The 18,576-nt window shown below is 43.8% G+C and overlaps 1 protein-coding gene across 3 annotated transcripts in view; it reads right to left on the reverse strand.

Moving 5' to 3' along the window:
- Window positions 1-18,576, reverse strand: part of LOC131031554 (chaperone protein dnaJ 1, mitochondrial) — a 216,897-nt gene that overhangs the window by 23,491 nt on the left and 174,830 nt on the right. The window lies entirely within an intron of this gene.

Below are 18,576 nucleotides of genomic sequence, written 5' to 3' on the forward strand. Positions count from 1 at the left end.
ACAACACTCGAACAAATATTCACAAGGTCAATTGAGCACCTTGACATGCTAAAAAGCTCGATAAGGGCCTAGATGGGGCCCATTTGATGGGGCTTTATTAATCCACGCTTTCTTCATTAATTGTTGCATTTGATGAATATTAATATCATTTGCTTCTTGTTTAAGCACCCAATTAATCAATTCTTTTCAATTAATGAAAAAGATACGGGTGGAATAGCCACAATCAAATGTAAGCTTTGTCCAATGCAATGGCAAGATGCTTATGCAAGGTTAAGGGCTCATTTCCTTCACATCCCTAGAAAAGGTGTTGAACTTTGTACAAATGAGGTAGAACATCATGATGTAGTGAGGGATCAAGAAAGACCCGATGGCAAAGTACATAATGTTAGCTCCTCTCATGCTTCAACAATAGGGACAACTGCTGCAACTCATAATCAGAATAGAGGGGCAATAGAGGCAGATGTGTCCTCTAGAGATGTAACAGCACAAGATTTTTACAAGAGACCACATGGTGGAAGCTCAAACCCCATTGAAATACCTTTTGATGTGCAAGGTCGAGAAGCAGTTGATGCAATAGTTGCACATTTCATTTATGCAAAGGGAATACCATTTAATGTTGCCCACTCACCTTTCTTTGGAAAGATGGTCCAAGCTATCAATAGTGGACCAGCTGGGTATAAGCCACATGGGTTTAAAAAAGATTCGCACTACTTTAATTGATAAAGAAAAAATTCGATTAGAGGGACAAACTGCACCAATCAAAAGAGTGTGGGCTATAGAAGGATGCAATATGGTGATGAATGGGTGGACAGATACTCGGAATCGTCCACTACTTAATGTCATTGTAACATGCAACAAAGGGCCTTAGTTTTTTAAGGCAATCAACTATTCAAGGCAAGAAAAAAATGTAGATTTTCTCCATAACCAGCTATGTGACAGCATTGAGGAGGTGGGGGCATCACATGTAATCCAAGTTATTATCGATGCTGCCCTTGTTTGTAAAGCAACAGGTTTAATGATGCAAAAAAAGTACAAGCATATATTTTGCACACCATGTTGTTTGCATTCAATGAATAATGCACTAAAAGATACTCACAAGTTCCAGTGGATTTCAAATATCATAGAAAAGGGCAGGAAAATAAATATGTTCAAATGTAACCATCAACACACACAGGCCATTTATCGAAAATTTGCCAAGGTGGAACCTTTGAAAGCTTCTTATTTACTTCTTTTTGAACACCTTTGTGAAGTCAAAGGAGCCTTGTGTTCCACCGTAATTAGTGATACATAGGCAAATTGGACACAATCTACATCAAATACTGCAATTAAGGTGAGAGGTTTGGTCCTTGATGACCACTTTTGGACTGACGTAAGATAAGTTGTGGACTTGATTAGGCCCATATGAGAGATGACTAAATTTTTAGACTCAGACAAGACATGTTTGGGAGAAATTTATGAAGAAATAGATTCTACGTGTGAAAGAGTCAACAAAATAAAAAATGCTAGAGATCTTTCTTTATATCCTAAGATAGAAGAAAAGTTATATGGAAGATGGAACAAACTTAACATACCCCTTCATTGTGTTGCCTATGCCTTAAATCCTAAATGGCATAAATTATAATACGAAAGAGACCAATAAGATACTATTCATTTTGGTGTTGCATGTCGATCTGAGGCAAGAGTCATCAAATCCTTCCTGGACAAATATTGCAAGGCTTCAGGGAGAACTATCAATTGGAGGAAGTCGGAAGTATTCTTTCTTACAAGAGTCTCAGCCTACAAAGAGAAATTGCAAGAATTCTTGACTTTCGTATTGCCTCCCTTCGAGGAAGATTTCTAGGGATGCCATTGTTTACTGGGGCAAACAAGAAATGCTAATGGGAAAGTTTAATAAATAGTTGCAAAAACAAGATGGAGACATGGAACGGCAAGTGACTCACTTCTGTGCGTAGGTTGCTAATGGTCAGGGCTGTCCTATCCACAATTCCTGTATACTCAATGTCATGTTTGAAAATACCAAAGGCTATGGAAGATACTGTAAACCAGATCATGAAAAGATTTTTCTAGAGAGGAATGCGAGACCAAAATAAATTCCCACTCATCATGGGAAAAGATCTGCATCCCCAAGGATATGGGTGGTGCTTGCATCAAACAATTATCCACAATGAACCTTACCATGGGAGCAAAACTGGTATGGAACATATATACAAAAGGGAATCAAAAGTGGATCAAAATTCTCAAAAGAAAATATTTAGACTTTGATGAGCCAACTAGAATATTGACAACAAAGGACCCACCCAGAGGATTGATGATTTGGAATTATATAATGGAGTGTAGGGGTATTGTGTCACAACACGTCACATGGGAAGTTAGAAGTGGCCAAAGCACCCTATTCTAGATGGACTCTTGGGAAGGAGAGAAACCAATTGCAAACCACCCCAATCTAGAAACCATCGAGGCTGAAAGCACTAGGGTCTAGGGAAGAAGATGAGTAATTATGGGACCAGAGTTATGCAGAATGGTGTGACTCTATGTAGATGGCACTCCCTCCATACAATCAATGCCCTCGATGATAGGAGGCCCTTCGAGCTTTATTGGAAAATAGACAGTTCTCACATTCAAACAAAGCAGACACCATTAGATGGTGTGGATCAATGAGAAAAGAATATAAAGTTAATATTGGGTATAAAGTGAAGGAAGCAACAATAACTAAGAAAGATTGACCAGTTAAGTTACTATGGAACAATGTCATGTCCCCTCCTGGATCATATATATATATATACGGAGAGAAAGAGAGAGACCCTAAATGAAGAAATTATTATTATTAATTAATATAATAATTACCAATGAATGATTATTTAAAATTCATTAATTAAATATTATATATTATCAAAATAAATATATATATATATAATAATAATATAAATAAGTAATAATAAAGAAGACTGATAAACAAAAGATAGCGATTAAAATATATTATGGAACAATAGTAGCTATCGATTACAAGAAAGAAGACTTGGAAGAAAACATTGATGTAATATCCTTGCCATGTGTTACCATTAAAGCAATGTTTGTATCAATGTATCTCAACATATTAGTAAAGTCGGCAAAGAATATCGTATCATCAATTAATCATTTGGTGGTATCGACATTATGGATCTTATGACATCGATTGGCCAATTCAAACGTAAGGGATAATCCGATAAGAGGATGTCATGAACATCAGAATTGCAGGAAGACAATCAATACCCAATCATCCCCTCAATTCACAACAATAATCTTCTACGATTTAAGAATTGTAGTCATCAATGAGAGACAAAATATTTAATATTAAACACATGATTAATATCCCGATCCAATAAAGAAAGATAAACACATGCGATTAGTTCATAATGGAAAGACACGATCTCGTAATGAAGAGTCACAACTCTCAACGGAAGGACAGAATAAAGTATATAATGCAGATCGAAATCATTTAATCGGGACCATCATGGAAATGGGGAGTATGCAGATTCAAGGAGAGGTTATCGGGAACCATCTTATAGATGGGGGGATTATCGTATAGTCTGTACTCATAAAAGGAGGTCAGACAATAGATCATATCAGATCAGAACCATGATTAAGTTACAGGCAGTAACATCCTTTTTCTTGGGGGTTTGCATGGTGATGTGCTTAATACGTATGATTAATATATGAAGTCTGATGATGTTTTTATGCAATGGTAATATTAGTATTAACTATGACAGTCATCCTTAATTCCATATGCAGTGGCAGACCAGATCTGACACATGTCAGACCTGTCTGCCATTACCAGCCACCAAACATATTACTAACAAGTAATGTTTAAGTAGTAGTTTTAGTAATTTATATAATAGGTGGTAATATTACTTAATTTACTTATTTATTTATGTATACATATATTCAAATCAGAGTAAGGAATAATATAATGATTGTAAGTATAGATATTGATAATAATAAATGCTAATATAATTAGTAATAGTTCATATAAATTAGTAAATACATAATGATCTGTGAATAAATCAGAATAAGATTAACTGTTTAGTATGGTAAGATAGCTAGTACGTGATGGACTATAGAAAGATAGAACATTCCAGATTTGATTCATGTTAAGGTAGTCTTGACTCTTAATCAAGTTAGTTTAAGCCATAAATAATTTGAAATAGATTAATTATGGTTGAAATAGACTCTTAATTATGGTTGAATTAGACCAAATCCTAGTAGTGTTGCGGTTTAAATACTTTGTTGATGAAGTGACCACCAAGGTTCAAATCATTGTTGGACCATTTTATTTTAAAGAAGTCTTAAGGTATATATCTGTGTGGACGTGTGTGCCACACACACACATATATTAATGCATTTATATGGATACATACATCTCTAATGATTACTTATATGAATGTAGCAATTAAGATAGGTATCTATGTAGAATATGTATGTATATTTAGGATCATTAGAAAGACTAAAGAATATGTAAATGAAGATGTAAATTATGGAATGAAAAACAGTAATGAATTGTAAAATGTAATATTAATGTTATTATATGATGGAGGCTATAGGGAGGAAATGCCCTTAGCCTAATGGAGGGATTATGATAATCCCTGGTAGGCAGTATTTACTGAATATCTATATGCATTTATGTATGGCTTGGTTGACAAAGTTCATCCAAGAAGAGACGGATCTGGCCGGTCCTCTCTGGTAGACTTGGATGATGAGGTGCATCATCCAAGGCAAGGAATTGATCATATTTGATGGTCTTCCTTGATATGGCTTGAGTTTAAGAAATTACATTCAAGACAGGATTCGATTAACCTACGATTTCCTGGATGGCTTGGGTGTAAGAAATTACATCCAAGACAGGAATTCAATTAACCTTCAATTTCCTGATATGGCTTGGAATCAAGATGGGTTCCAAGAAGGCGAGCTCCACAGCCGCCTAAGGACATGTCCCAGTGCTGTACTCGTATCCTTTTTAAGAATTGAAATTAGTGTTAATTAAGTAATTGAACTTTAAATGCAAATTAGATTAGTTATGTATATATTTTGTTGTGTTCTAACAATTTGTTTTGCAGGACAATGATCTCTACCTAGTAGGGACATTACAAACAAACACTACTTACCTAAGGCCGGTGTCTTTGCATGGATGGCATTCCAGAGGAAAATTCTGATAAAAGATCGACTATAGAAAATGGGAGTCCAGGGTCCTGGTAGGTGTGTCCTCTACAAATCTGATATTGAAACGACCAATCACTTATTATTGGGTTATCCTTATGCTGGTGCTTGTTGGAATTTCTTCATGAATAAAATAAAGCTTCAATGCCCTCTTCCACAAGATATCACAGACTAGTACAAAATGTGGTCGGAGGTCAAAAGGAAGGCACTATTGACAGTTTATTGAATGTTCTCCCTTCAACTATCATTTGGGAACTATGGAAAGAGAGGAATCACAAGATATTTCAAGGAAACTCAATGTCACGAGAGAAGCTATGCAAGAAAATAGAGGGCCAGATCACTAAACTAGTTAACAAAGCGGCCAAAAGTAAGTCATTGAAAAACAACACATACACATCAAGGCTTTTCCTAGACTAAAAGCTACCTTTGTTAATGGGGTGAGGAAGGTTGATCTTCTTGGCAATCCAAGAATAGGCTTTCAATGGACAACGCCCAAATCACGAAGGATAAAAGTTAACTTTGACAAACCGTCAATGAGCAACCAAGACCAAGTGGCGTAGGATGTGTGGCTAGAGACCATGAAGGAAGAATATTAGGGAGAGAAGTCTGAATTGTTAGGGGTGGCCACCAATAATTTTGCAAAATTCCAGAACGCTCTACACGGCCTCGAATTGGGTGAAGAATTAAATGTGGAGGAAGTGCATCTGGAGGGTGATTCCTTAATCACCATCAATTCCATCTGCCAAAGTAACACCCCAATTTGGAAACTCAATAGATCATTGGCACCAATCAAAATATTGTTGGCGGCAATATTGTACACGAAAAAAACTAGTTAATTAAGTTGTAATTGTCTTTGTTAGTCGGTAATCGAGGGATGGTAGTTACGGTGCGACGGTTGGCACTCGCACCCCCTCGGTACCTTTATATACTTCCGAATGTAACTTGTGAGACACGATTATGAATGGAATAACATCTCTTATATTTTATCTGAGATCTATGGCATTATTATTCTACATTACGTGTTTTATCTGTATGTTTTAAGTTATTCACCCGATAGGGCAAACATTTGGCGTCGTTGCCTAGACATACTCGGGAACGGAAGAAGCGGATGGCGCACGGACACGATGGACCTACCCGTTGGTGAGATAAACCCAGAGGCCGACGACGCGCAAATAGAGCTCTACAGTGGAGAAGACACTGCAACGAGGGAATTTTCAATCCTGCTCCAAGTAGCCATCGAGACCTACGTCCGACGAGAGGCCACGGAGGCTGAAATCCCACCAAGTGCCGTGTGGACAGCACTGGAAGTTAGCCCGGCAATAAATCGGTTGATGAACCACCTCCCCCGGTTGCTTGCACAGGCATCGCTGGCACAACAAGCTCGCCTGGAGGAGATTGCCCGGGAAGAGCGACGCCAACAAATCCTCCAACAGTACAAAGAAAGCAGCCGTCAGGAAGCAGAGCGGGATGGCACGAGGCCAGGAAGGAATTGAACCCTGAATCCCATAGGGATAAAGGAACATTCTATATGCAAATAAAGGTGTCATAATATTGACACAAGTTGTATCTGATGAAATGAATTAATAAAGGAGTGTTATGGTTTTATGTGTTGTTATTTATGGAAATGTACGGCAATTAATGCCCAACCTATTAAACAAAGATAGAAATAAGAAAGCAGAAACGGACGAGTGGGAGGCCACGCATAGGGCCTTGATTCTAGAGCAACAAGTAGAACGTAGACGGAGGCTGAGGCAACTTGCCGAAGGATGACCTGCCGAAGGGTTGCCCGAAGGGAACCAAGGAGGTGTCACGGAGGGTGCAGAAGCCGAGGGAAATTTCTATGCGTCGCCAGAACACCGTAGGGTGAGAAGCCACGAAGAGTTTCTGGAGGAAACAAGGTTACAGAGGAATCTAGTCGAAGAAACCCGGAATCAGTTCAGAAACTTATCCCTTACGCCACGAAGTGAGGATCACCAAAGGGAGCCAGTAGTGGGCGCGGGTGAGAACGAAGGGGAGGACAACCGTACAGCTGTAGGTGCGACACACGGCAAGACAAACACCGTACCCCCAGTCACCCACGCAAGACACACCGGCGCCGAAGGGAATGGCGCATGGGCACAGACACCGCCACAGCCACCTCCGGGGAGACGACCCCCATCGATGGCAATTAAACAGAAACTGCCGAAGTTCAATGGCGACGGGAAGGAAGATCCCGTCCGCCATTGCCGCACTTGCGAAACCATATGGTCAGCGAACGGTGTTACCAACCAAGACGAATGGGTAACACAATTTCCAGCAACCTTAAGGGGAGTGGCCATAGACTGGTACTCAAATATGGATAAGGCGAAAGTCGGCACATGGCCCGACCTGAAGGAGTTCGGGATAGAGTTTCGCCTCCTCGGAGACGACAATGAAATAGCAGCCGAAATCTATGGCACAAAGCAGAACAAGAACGAGACTGTCGGAGCCTATAGTCGGTGGCTGAAGAAACTGTTGGGGAAAATGGAAAGTCAACCAGCGGATGGGTTGAAAAAGAGATGGTTCGTGGAGGGACTGAAACACTCCCTCCGCAAGAAGATGAAAATTGTTCCACCGACATCGTACGAAGACGCATACAATAGAGCAATGGATCTCGAGAGCGAGACCAAGACATCGAAGAAAAAAAAGAAGAAGGATAGCTCGTCCGAGGATGATGACTCTTCCAAGGAAAGCAGCAGCGATGGCGAGGCTGGCAAAAAGGTGCAAGCGCTCCAGAAAGACATGGAGCGAATGAGGAGGGAATTCAAAACAATGAGAAGCACTAGTCAAACCGAAGGGGACATATGGTGCACTGAGTGCAAAGAAGAGGGACATACGAAGGGTACTTGCCCGAAGAAGGCATTCTGCGAGATTTGCCAAGTGATGGGACACTCCACCAAGGAGTGCCCATACAACATGAAGACCTGAAGTACGCAAATGAACTAGATGTTGTTCACGGAGCAGGCCACAACATCTGCACTAGCAGGTACGGCCCAACAAACTAACACAACGGCATCATCTAGAGGTTATCGGGATAACAGATGCGGCAACGGAAGAAATAACAACAATAACAATAACAGAAACCGTATCCAATATGATGCCAAGGGCCGGCCAATGATCCAGTGTAGGGCCTGCAATCAGTGGGGACACTTCGCCCGCGATTGCACAAAGGAAGCCACCCCTCAGCACCTCTGTCGATGGTGTGGGCCAGGCGACCATGAGGATGCAAATTGCCCGAAGCCTGGTGTAAACCTTCTAAACATAGAACCCACGAAGGCAAAAGTGTTGGCAATCACAAGGGCACAGGCCAAAAAGGTGGCATACCCAGATCCCCACACGGGGACAGAGAGAGTGCGGGAAGCAAGAGACGAGATCACAAAGGAAATGGCCGCACAAGGGCAGAATAGCCACGAGGCCGCAAGTTCACCACGGAGGAGGGGAGAAGAGAGAATCTTATGACAAATATTGCAGATGGAGGTACCCATGAGGATTCAAGACCTCCTTAAGACCATGCCGCAGTTAAAAACGGCTATCTTAAACTCCGTACCCCCACAAGTGAAAATGAGGGAGGTCGTAAGCCCCACAGCCGACCCTGTGTTAAGGGAGGTCGTAAGCCCCACGGTCGACCCCATGTTGTTGGCAGTCAACAGCGCACGCCAACCAGCGGTGGTAGAAATGGGCATCCTGGGGACTACCCTAACAGACATTATTGTGGATGGAGGATTAGGAGTAAATGTGCTCCCAGAAGCCACGTGGAAAAAACTGGGAAAGCCTACATTGTGGCCTCCCACATTCAACCTACTAGGGGCAGATCAACACGGGATTAAACCCCTTGGTACCCTCATGGGCCAGTAGGTGATGATTGGCACACAACCATTCGTGCTGGATTTTGTAGTAATTCCCCTGAAGCAGAAAGGGTATGACGCCATTCTCGAGCGGGGGTGGCTCAATGCAGCAAAAACAAACCATAACTGGAAGCGGAATACTCTTTCCTTGGAAAATGTGGGGAGGAAGTACGTGATCGATCTCCGTACGCAGATGGTGAGTGAGGAGTTAGCATCCTTCTCCGACTCGGAATCTGAGGGAGACGAGTTGGGGGAGGGTGGAGATGGATGCCACATGGAGCCTAGTGACGAAGGGGTGTTAGAACTGGAGGCATGCTCAGGGGACGACGGGGACTCCTTGAATGGCCTCTTCCATTGGCAAATGGGAGATTATGAATTATTTACACCCTCGTGCAATGTATTGACCATCGAGGAAGAACTAGATATATTTACCCCAGAATATGGAGAGTACAAGGAAGGGGAGGCCTCGGTGAATGAGAGGCCGGCACACCAATTCCCGAAGGGGGAGCCCATTAAATATCAGGAAGCCAATTTAAAGGAAACAAATCTTGGGGGAACGAGTGACCCCAAGATCATCCTTGTCAGAGATGATTGGAATCCAGTGCTGAAGGCTGCAGCCTTCAAAATTTTCCTTGAATACAAGGATGTCTTTGCATGGACGTACAAGGACCTAAAGGGCATGCCCCCAGAGTTATGTGTACACCGCATAACATTGGTACCGGGAACCCAACCGGTAAGGAAGCGGCCTTACCGTATGAACAAGAATTATGCTGCAAGGGTGAACGACGAAATTGAGCGGATGTTGGAAGCGGGCATAATCTTCAAAGTGCAAACAAGCGAATGGGTGTCTCCCATTGTGATTTCCCTCAAGAAAGAGGCCAATCAGATCCGGATCTGTGTAGACTTCCGGTGTCTAAACGCTGTCACTATTAAAGACCCGTTTCCCATACCCTTCACCGACAGCATCTTGGAGGAAGTAGTTGGACATGAAATCTATTCCTTCATGGATGGGTTCTCTAGGTACAACCAGATATCCATCGCGGAGGAAGATAAGTTGAAAACAACCTTCGTGGAGGAGGACGGTGTGTATGCATACAACCGAATGCCCATCAGTCTATGCAATGCACCTGCCACCTTTCAGCGCATCATCTTGCACATCTTCGACAAGATGTCGGTGGGGAACTTCAAAGCCTTCCTGGACGATTGGTCTATTTACAGCGGACAGGACATCCACCTAAAAACCCTCGGGGAGTGCCTAGAGAGATGTCAAAGGGCACGGTTGGCCCTCAATCCGAAGAAATGTAGATTCATGGTACCACAGGGAAGATTGCTTGGACACATTGTGTGTAAAGAAGGATTGAAAACGGACCTGAACAAGATTCGGGTAATAGTAGAAATGGAACCTCCTACGGACGTCACTGGGATAAAGTCCTTCCTTGGTCATGTGGGGTACTATGTAATGTCCCTACTAGTTAGGGATCACTGTCCTGCAAAATAGATTGTTAGAAATACAACAAATATACATATATAACTAATTTAACTTGCAATTTAACCTTAAAATACTTAATTAACACTAATCACAATTCTTATCTAATACTTAATCAACATAATCATAATTTTAATCTAATAAAAAAGGATACGAATGCCATACAAAGTATGTCCTTAGGCGGCCGTGAAGCTCGCCTTCTTGGAACCCATCTTGGTTCCAAGCCCTCCAGGAAGTCGAAGGTGAATTCGACTCCTATCTTGAATGTAATTTCTTACATCCAAGCCCTCCAGGAAATCGAAGGTTATTTCGATTCCTGTCTTGGGTGTAACCTCTTACGCCCAAGCCCTCCAAGGAAGACCATGTGTCATTCCTTGCCTTGGGTGATGCATCCCATCACCCAAGTCCTCGGAGTGGACTGGCCAGATCCATCTCCTCTTGGTTGAACTTAATCAACCAAGCCCTACATATGCATATCAATAATCAGTATATATACTGCCCTAGGGATTTTCATAATCCCTCCCTTAGACTAAGGGAGTTTCCTCCCTATAGCCTCCAACATGTGTTTACATTTGCATTTATAATACACTTTGATGATTTAGTACTATTTTATTTCCTAATCCACATTTTATGTTAACATGTATTCCTAATGTATTCTTTAACATATATACATATCAAATGTACCCTATCATTGTTAACATATGCATTACACCTTCCTTGATAACATCTATATTCCTTAATCATTCCCTATGTGTAGATTAGTATATTAATTAATTGTATTCATTAATGCACACATTTTTAGCCTTAATATACTCTTACCAACGCTCAATGAAATATACATTAATTAATATTAATATATTAATTATCATACTTAGTAAATGGTAATTTTAATGCATATTACTACTACCTTAACACATTCCTTATCTATGTTCAATAAACACTATAAGTTTAATCAACATTAATATATTAGTCGTTTATAATATATTATACCTTACCTCTTACCTGCTGGTCACGAAAGTCTGCTCCCGAATGCTCTCCCGTGCCCCCTCCTCTCTTGCCTCTGCCTACGCAGCTATCCTTTCTAATCGATGGTCATCTCACTAGATGTTTTTGATTCCTAACCTTTATATCTCTCAATATGAGGGAGAGGTCACACCTCTTCATCATGTATGCCTTTCGCAAGAGACATACCCTTTCACCATTAGCACCCTTTGAAAGAGTGCAACTCTTCATTATTTCTACCCTTGGAAAGGGACACAACCTTTCGTAATCAGATCTGCACTTATTATTTAAATCAGATCTGCACTTCTCATTTCCAATTTATCCTCCCTCTCAAATGAGGGTCTCTTATCTTTTTTATATCTCATTGTTGAGGGAGTCACAACTTTTCCTTTCATGTCTTTTGACTTTTCATTAACTTAATTAATTTTTAATTAGTCATATTTAATTATATTATTTTATATTTTAATTTAACTTTTAATGTTTTAATTTTATTATTATCATTTATTATTAAATTCTATTTCGAAGTGGGGACATTACATACTACAGGGGGTTCATCAAGAACTTCGCTGAGGTGTCCCACCCATGGGATAGGTTGACATGGATAGGGGAACCATACATCTGGACAGAGCCACAATGCAAGGCCTTTGAAGAGCTGAAGACGCGGTTGATGGGAGCACCCATACTGGCATACCTGAATTGGGATAAGGAATTCCACGTTCACGTGGATGCCTCAAATTATGCCATCAGGGCTACATTAGCCCAGGTAGGAGGACACGGGTTGGACCACCCCGTTTATTTTGCGAGCAGGTTGCTCTCGAAGGCTGAAAAGAACTACAGTACAACAGAATGCGAAGCCCTCGGCATGGTCTATGCCGTACAGAAATTATGTCATTACCTACTGGCTACACCATTCACATTTTACGTAGACCACCAAGCACTCATGTACTTGGTAAACAAGCCGATTATCTAGGGGAGGATAAGCCGCTGGCTATTGCTACTACAGGAGTTCACATTTACAATTGTGGTAAGATCGGGGCAAAGCCATGTCATAGCCGATCAGCTGTCCCGGATTAAGTCAAGGGAACCTCCAGAGGGAGTAAATGATGATTTTCCGGATGCGCACTTGTTCCAAATAGCCGTACTTCCTTCGTGGTACAAGAAGATTGCAGAGTACCTGTCGACATCTCGATTTCCGGAGGGTATGCCCCCAGGGGAACAGAGAAAGCTTGTATTAAGGAGCAGGACTTTTTCGCTCATCAACGGTTTACTCTACAAAATGGGACCAGACCAGGTATTAAGGCGTTGTGTCATGGAGGAAGAAGTCCCGAGTGTATTAAGGGAGGCACACGAAGGACCCGCAGGTGGACATATGGGCCCAAACACTACAGCCCGCAAGGTGCTTCTGGCAGGACTGTGGTGGCCAACTGTACATCACGATGCTAGGGAGTGGGTCGTGGGGTGCGACACTTGCCAACGGGTAGGCAAACCTCTGAAGCGGGACTTCATGCCCCTCAACCCATCGCATGCACAGGAACTCTTCGAACGATGGGGATTCGACTTTGTAGGGTCTCTTAAGGCTAGCCACACACGACGGTGCCATTACATTGTGGTTGCGACAGAATACTTGACTAAGTGGGTGGAGGCGAGGGCTCTCCCGGATAACTCTGCAATAAGCACGGCTAAATTTATCTATGAACAAATCATTACGCGATATGGTATACCTATTCAGCTGACCAGTGACCGAGGAGGCCACTTCGTGAACCATGTCATACGGCTGTTGACCTCAGAGTTTAAGATTTTTCACTCATTATCGAGCCCGTACTACCCACATGCCAATGGGCAGGCCAAGGCCACGAACAAAATATTGGTATCGGTAATTTACAAGTCCTGCGGAGTAGAAAAGGAAGATTGGGAAGAGAAGTTACCCTCTGTACTATGGGCCTACAGAACGACTTACAAGGTGACCATGGGTCAGACTCCGTTCCAACTCATGTACAGGCAGGAAGATGTGGTGTCAGCGGAATTCATGGTGCCAAGCCTTCGCATTGCAGTAGAGAACAGAGTTGGGGATATGGGGAGCCTAAGAGAGAGACTGTATGCCTTAAGCAAGTTGGACGAAAAAAGAATGATGGCACAATGAGCCACAGAGGTAGCCCAGCAAAGACAGAAGGTCTGGCACGACAAGCATCTTCGGCGAATGAAGTTTACTCCTGGGCAATTAGTGTTGAAATTCAATGGGAGGAACGAAATCAAACCAGGAAAATTTAAAGTGCGATGGCTAGGGCCCTTCAAGGTACGCAAGGTCAATACCAACAGGGCGATTAAGTTGTGGACGCTCGACAGGAAGAAGATACTAGATGCCGTCAATGGGTCGAAATTAAAACGGTACCACGAACGGGCGACCGATCCCGGACCCTCTAGAAGAAATAATTAAAAAATAAAATATAATATAAAAAGAGGAAGCCACAGTGGAATCACCATACGGTGGGACCACCGGCAGTGGCAACACCGACGGTGGGACCACCGTGCAGTGGCAACAACGACGGTGGACCACCAGCGGTGGACACCACCATGCGGTGGATACCACGCCCACGCAAACATAAAACCCCCGTCACGCAAAGCATAAAGGCACAAACACGCAACCACACAACCACGCAGCTGCACAAACACATACGCAGTCGCACAAACATGCAGCGAGAAGGGAGAGAATTACAACGCAGCACCGAAAGGAAAAATTACAACGCAGACCCAGCCACCATAAGAAGGAAAATATCTCAGAGGGAGGAGATTGCACCGGCACACCCGCACGCCAAGTACACCCACCTGCCATACACCGTACTACCGACCGACAGAAGCAAAGGGAACGCTGGCAGCTGGAAGCGAGAAAAAAAAAAGTGGCAGCAGGCAGTTGGAAGTGGCAAAAGTGGCAAACTGGTTTTAAAGCTACAAAAGCAAATTAAAGAATTAATCCGAGACCAATGGACACAAATAAGAACAAGGTAGATTGGCGAAAACGGTTACAGCCGTTAGAAGACAAGTTGCAGGGAGGGCGAAAAGCTTCAAAAGCGAGTGCAGACACAGGCAAACGAGTTTTGCCATCTGGGGTGCGTATTGCAGGTAGCCTCGTGATGAGCAGCAGTCAGAAAAGCAAGAAGCATCATCCAAAACCCTTGGCGACAAAGGACAGGGATGAGGTAACAGCAGATAATATTGTGTTCGAAGGTCTGAATGGAATAGACTGTCGGAACTGGTGGGCGAAGACACCTCACGATGATTTGATAAACAAAAGCCTTCGCTAGGCACAGGTACACTAGGTCGTCTAGATGCCAGTTTTCTGTATAAAGGACTTTGAGGTGGTTTTGCGTGCCATGATTGGCAGCTATGACAAACACTGCCACTAGTCTGTATTTGATTATCAACACCAATGGATAACAGTTTCATTCACGGCAGGCAAGTTCACCAGAGTGTTTGGCACACCGGGGGTGAAAGGAAAAAAAAATACACTTCACAGAAAATATCTCCAGAAATTCATGCCACATTACTGCAGTTGATGTTGCGCGATAACCTCACCCAGGGAGAAAAAGATAGCCTCAAAAGTGTAGGCAAGAGTCGAGGGGAAAAGAAAACATTTTTTGCCAAGGGAGTATGGCGATGTCTGTTGTCCGTGGTGAAGAGTCACCTCACAAGTGCCAGCCGTGCGTCTAACATAGCTATTGCATAGATAGTGTTGATGAATGGGCTGCACAATGGGGTGGTATATGATTGGGCGTCACTACTGGCAGATAGAATGGACGAGTTCATGACCCTGCAGTACAAAAAATTTTACATGCCCCATCACGCCATTGGGTTATTTCTGGATGCAGTTCGTACACAGATCACCCCAGGCTCACAGCCATTGGAGCCGCAAGGGCGTGTTGCACCAGACCAACTGCCCATATTCTATTGGTTGCACTTGGACGTCTTGGCACATGGCGCAGAGGCACGTTTGGGCACAAAAAGAAAGAAGGTCGCCATGTCCGACACAGAGTTTGACACAGAAGAGTCCGATGCAGAGGAGGATGCAGATAGCGGCAGGGAAGAATCAGCAGACACCTCCCAGGTGAGCGGAGGGAGCTTCTGGTTGGCAGGAAGAAGAGGCGACCAGTTGCCTGAAGGGGAGGTAGTGGAATCGGCTGGTACAGAAGGGTCTGTTTTAGCATCGCAGGTGCAGGTCCACTTTACACCAGCAGGCTTACCGGAGACTTGTCAGTTGGCGGTGCCACGATCATTCGGGACAGTGAGCGTAGTCACCATGGTGCTAGTTCCTAGCTTTGGGCAGCCTCGGGTGACGATAGCGATGACACCACCGCGGGTGGAGACCTTGGCGACTGCAGAGGCTTCCATGGTGCACGATGTGCCGGATGTGTCGGATGTGCTAGGATGTGCCAGGTTTGCCAGGCTATATGCAGGAGGCAATGACGGAAGCAGGCGCTCTTCATGATGACCTCAGTGTCTGGTTGAGCCGTTACCAGCTTACCCCTATGGCACCGGCGGGAGAGGCCGCTCTATCTCCAGGCAGGACCATGCATTCCTTGGATATCATTGATCTAGAGGAAGGGAGTTCTCCGAGCAGTAGGGTGCTTCAAAGGGTTGCGTCATCCCCAGCGGTTGTAGTAACCAGTCCGTACAGAGAGGAGGGGGTGCCTGTGGGAGTACAGCATGGTACAAGAGAGTTGGAGCAATTCATTGGCGAGATGACTCTGAGAGCACAGCGGCTTGTGTCATCTGCCACACTCCAAGCAGATGCCGCCATGGTTGAGTGGATCGAGGGGCTGTTGACCTTTGCCCGCACCGGATGCAGAGAGGAGTTTGAGAGGTGTTTTGGGTGTGTCGGGTGGCCTGAGACGGAGAACCAGGCGATGTTGGAGGCTTGGAACCTCACTGAGGGGGTTGGCGAGACCCGGATGCAGTCGTTGTTGCGAGAGGTGGAGCAGGCCTTCCGCAAAGGCTATCTTGAGCTTCGGAGGACACAACAGACGGCAACCACAATTGAGGACTTGCGCGTAGCAGCAGTGATAGCTCGAGAGGAGCTGACTACCAGGTTTCGGGGGCTGGAGGCTACCATGGCACAAACCCAGACAGCGATGGACACTTTAGTAGCATAGAAGTCTGCCTTGCTGATACAGTTGGAAGAGGAAAGGGCATCCAGAGAGCTATTGGAGACTCGATTGGTCAGTGCACTGGAGAGTGTGGACAAGAAGGACAAGGAGGTGTTGGAGGCAGCCTATATGATAAAGACTGCCATGGAGCGGCAGATGGTGGCGGAACGGGATCTAAAGAGGAGGACGGAGCAAGTGTATGAGCTCCGTGGGCGCTTGGCGTCCACCGCTACACCACCACCGACGCCTTCTTCATTAGGGACGCCCTCTGCACCCCCTTAGTTTTTTTTTATTTTGGGTTCTGTAATCCCCATGTATTCTCCATTTTGTTGTAAGTCGCATGGAGACGACTTTTCTTTTGGGGGGGATGATGTTTGCGGCAATATTGTACACGAATAAAACTAGTTAATTAAGTTGTAATTGTCTTTGTTCGTCGGTAACCGAGGGATGGTAGTTACGGTGCGATGGTTGGCACTCGCACCCCCTCGGTACCTTTATATACTTCTGAATGTAACTTGTGAGACAGGATTATGAATGGAATAACATCTCTTATATTTTATCTGAGATCTATGGCACTATTATTCTGCATTACGTGTTTTATTTGTATGTTTTAAGTTATTCACCCGAGAGGGCAAACAAATACTAATACAAAAAAATTACGGATTTCAAGCTCACGCATGTGTAGATGGAAGGAAACATGTTGGCAAATGAAATCTCCAAGAAAGCAGCAAATAGGCAACAAGGGGTAGCAACGGGGGAGTGAAAATGTAAAAGGAGTTGCTAGCAAGTGACTTGGTGGATCTGACGGGAGAAATTATGAGTGGGAAAGCCTCGATAAATGATAGGCCGAAAGAAATAAAGGCAAGTACGAGGGCACGTATTATAGGTGCCAAGAGTATAGTCGTGGCAAACAATCTAATAACTGATTGTTAGCCATCAACATTGATAATACGAAAACAAGAGGAATTGTGTGAGACAGCTTGGTTGCAAATCTCTTAAGGTTATGTGTTAGATTGGGAAAGATCATCCTAGATGGCAGATATAATTAATTTGAAAGGCCTTGCACTCTCATGATGACGACACAAGGCAGATGATTATAAAACGACGGGGGTTGTGGCATATGTGTCATCCTAGTGTGTCATTTTCTGTGAGCAACAAGGAGAGAAAATGGACAAACTAATATTGCTCGAGTCAACTAAGCGGCAAATGTCCTTCTTGGGGGAGGTGACTGATAAAAGATTGATGGCTATACTTACCACGGGCCATCCTCTAGTTATCCACACGGTAAAGACCATTCTGGGGAAGGAATTCCTTACGGCCTGCCACCACCATAGGGTAAACACACGTGTCCACCATGTTTCTAGCCATGGTGCTAACAGCGGGTGAGCCAAAGGTCGGGGCCAAGGTGTTGTGTCAAAAGGTGTTCAAGCATGCCTTCCTGGGAGAGATTGATGTGGTGTTGGGCAATGTGGATGAAAATATGCATATTCTGAGCCATGGAACTACTACATGCAGAAAGACCAAGGTGGTGAGGTGAGGAAATTTCCCCTTATTTGAACCCTAGAGCCAAACATTTTGGAAGGGCCCGAGGAGGAGATTGGTAGAAGTATTGTAAATCTGCAGAGGTTGACTAGGATGCAGATGATCACGGAGGAAAGGTGGGTGAAGGAATACATGGAGATGGGGGTTTGTTGAAAGAGAATGAGCCAGAACCAGACATGAACCTGGACTTTGGGACTGTCCTCCAAGAAGAGGAATGGGTAGAAATCAAATACGCGCGACCCCCTTGAGATTGCGAGCACCACGGTCCATGATGCATGCGGGCCAGAATGCCCTGTGGTGGCCAGAGCCTTAGCAATTAAAAGGCTAAGGGAAGAAGAATAGCATGGTGGGCCGT

This window comes from Cryptomeria japonica, chromosome 8 (assembly GCF_030272615.1).
Source record: "Cryptomeria japonica chromosome 8, Sugi_1.0, whole genome shotgun sequence".
Lineage (NCBI taxonomy): Eukaryota > Viridiplantae > Streptophyta > Pinopsida > Cupressales > Cupressaceae > Cryptomeria > Cryptomeria japonica.